At 33.8% G+C, this 3,291-nt stretch overlaps 1 pseudogene; it reads right to left on the bottom strand.

Moving 5' to 3' along the window:
- Positions 1 to 2,245: 2,245 nt before the first annotated feature.
- LOC121165298 lies at positions 2,246 to 2,743 on the bottom strand (annotated as a pseudogene).
- Positions 2,744 to 3,291: the final 548 nt, after the last annotated feature.

The following is a 3,291-nucleotide window of genomic DNA, read 5'->3' as shown; positions in this document are numbered from 1 at the left end:
ATTCTTATCTTTCAGGAAAGGGAGTGGTCCTGGGGAAAGAGCTGCAGATGGCCAACAGCAGTGTGAAGGGGTGAACATTTCAGGAAATGGGATCTGACGATCTGAGAGCTACTGGGAAGGAGCAGCTGCATGGAAAATAGGAGCATGTTTAACAGTGAGATTCTGTTAAGATTCTTGTGGTGGACATCCACACCATCCTAAAACATATTTTGTGCCGCATTTAAAATAGGAGCATTTACCAAGAGAACAAAAATATGAGATTTTGACAAGAGTTTGAAATATTGCCAAGCAAGAACATTTTTAAAAATTCCAAAAGAAAAGAAATATACTATAAACTGTGTTTGAACATATATTAGGAAGATAAAATTTATTGAAAAAGGGTAAAGCACCTTGTATACACTGAAAATTATAACTTGAAAATTTACAATCACAAACTATATTGACTGGCATTAATTTAAAAGATATTTTTCTATCTTAGTAGTATATATTGGAAATAAATTATAATTTATTTGATGTTGGTGCTTGGTCAGGATTCATTTCTTTACGGTATTGTTGATTTGGAGAAATATGGGCTATTTAATGGTGAGTTAGTGACAGCTTCTAGAAAATGATGCTAAAATTTAGATGTAGAATGTTTGTGTGACTTTCTTAACAGTTTCTTTAAGGGTGACAAGTGTATGATACTCAATGTATATTCCAAAGCACATTAAATAGTTAAAAAAAAGTTTTGGAGCTGGTGTGATGGTATAGCAGGCTGATCCTCTACATGTGGCACTGGCATCCCAAATAGGCAATAGTTTGTTTCCCAGCTGCTCCCGTTTTGATTCAGATCTCTGATTATGGCCTGGGAAAGGAATGCAGTTCTTGGGCCCCTATTCCCTTATTAGAGACCAGGAAGAGGTGCTTGGTTCTTGGCTCCTTGCTTTGGAGCAGCTCAACTCTGTTGTGTCCATTTGGGAAATGAATCAGCAGATGAAAAATCCTCTCTCTCTCTGGTGTCGTCTTTTGCCTTTGAAATACAAATAAAAGATCTTCATACAAAAATTTAAGTTTGTATAAAGCTGAAGGGAATAAGATAAGAACAATTTTGTATTTATCTTTTTAAATGTATATAAATTTTTGGAATGGCACTCAGTCATGATAATGGTAGTTACCTTATTTGAAGTTGTGGGAAGGGAGGGAGATGACACAGATAGAAACAAACCTAAGAGAAAGGCATCAATAATTTTTGATTTTTAAGCTCTTAGACTGCAATATTTAATACTGAAGAAACAAAACATATTCTATTTCCAAATAAAATAATATTTGAAAACTTTCATATAAGCATTTTTTGTAGTTGCTTATTCTTCATACTCTATTCATTTTTTTCACAATGCGTATTAAATATGCAAATTGAAACATCTGGGACATAAATTTCAAATAAATTTTATTGTAATTACTGTTTGGTCAGCACTGTAATTGAGAGCAATAAATTTTCTGTGTATATCCATATGCCTAAGTTTATAGTTCATAAATTTGGCTTTTTACTCCTAGAAACTTTAGCATTAATACTGCACAGAAGAAAATTGTTTTAGAAGATTCAGAATTAAAGACAATAGTCAAATACATGCACCTCAAATATGAAACTTAATTTTTTACTCTAAATGTTACTTGTTAAGGAAAGCTTTTCAAATTGCTTGTTAAAGGACAGAGAGACAAATTTTCAACACTGGAAAAATTTAAAAACAAAATTGAAAGTTCCTTGGGTAAATTAGGCATTTGCTAAATGCAAAGATCTTGTGTGCCATAAGTAAACATCTTCATAGGTTATTTAAGATGCAGCACACATCATTCAATCAAAGGATTATATTTTCTTTATTATATGATTTAGTTGATATCTAGCAAGGTATTTAAGTTTACATATTTTCAAGCTGTGTAACCTAATGATGATTCCAGTACGTAGCTTGTTTAAAGCATTAGCTGTTTTAATTACAACAGCTATTTTGTGTAGTTATGGGAATGGCCCATTTTATGTTCATATTTAATCCAGATGAGAAAGAAAGAATTTTCAAAACTAGAAATCGGCATTCATTTAAATTGCTTCATAATTTCCCTGGTAGCCACTTCACTTTTTCATAATATTATGCCTTTAAAATATGCCTTTGCCCTGCTAACTTTTATACTGTGAAACATCTTGCTAAAATTCAGGCTAAAATTTTATCTTGCAATCAACCTTAAAATTCGCAAGGTCTTTATTTTTTTCTTTAGAGTCCAGAGGTCTTTCATTTTTCTTTCACTTGTTATGCCATGAATTTATAGGGAATGGGCTCCAGCAGTTCAGGTATCTTCCCGTTGGTTCTGACCTAATGGGCTTTTCTTGTTGGAGTGGGCTGGTGCTTCAGCTGAACCCAGGTACCATTTTCTTTGGCTTCTTTCTTTTTCTGATAATTTTCCTTCACTCATTTCAATAAGCTGTGTGAGCTCTTTGAGAGTATTTAATGTGCTCAATAGACACATTTATTGGCAAGAATCTTGTGCTTATTTGTTTACAGCAATGCCAACAACATGCTTGTAACCTTGTAGACTCTTCCAGATTTGGCATGGTAACATTTATGGGGCATTCCTTTTTGAACTGCATCCATTCCTTTGATGTCTACAATGTTACCTTTCTTATAAATGTGCATGTATGTGGCCAAAGGAACAGTCCATGATTCCTAAAAGAACTGGAGAAGTAACAGGTGCTCCTCCATTTTCCGTTCATCATCTTGGTGAATTACTCAAGCTCTACTAAGAGGAAAAAAAATAGATACATGTAAAAAAGTATTCTTAACTAAGAGGGTCTTTTGCATAAAAATGTTTCAGCAGTCTAGAATGGCAAGAACTTGATTTTGGGCTTTGGAAAGATTCTATTTCCCTAATCCATTGTTATTACAATCAACCTTTGTTTTCAAGTACTTCCAGCAACGTTAAATACTAACATGATGCAACTACTGGGGGCCTACTCTTTCAGAATGCTGATCATTATTTTGAAGCCTGAATGCACAGACCATCAATTATACGTCACTTTGCTGCATTACTCTTTTGAATTTGCACACAATTATGACATAGTACGTGTCCTTGAAGAAAATTAATGATCTGTGGTTTCTAAACAGGAGAGGACATGGAGATGTTAGCCGCTGAGTGATGGTTAGATTACCCGAGACAATCATATACTTAGTCCAAGTCCAATCTCTCTACAATGAGGTACAAAATTTTCAGTTAATCAGCTTCACTTTGAAATATACCCAATCCAAACCTCTTATATACATTGCG

This window comes from Ochotona curzoniae, unplaced genomic scaffold (genome assembly GCF_017591425.1).
Source record: "Ochotona curzoniae isolate NIBS_2020 unplaced genomic scaffold, NIBS_Ocur_1.0 contig_883, whole genome shotgun sequence".
Lineage (NCBI taxonomy): Eukaryota > Metazoa > Chordata > Mammalia > Lagomorpha > Ochotonidae > Ochotona > Ochotona curzoniae.
The sequence above is the reverse complement of the archived record's forward strand: the minus strand, read 5'-3'. Positions and strand labels throughout refer to the sequence as shown.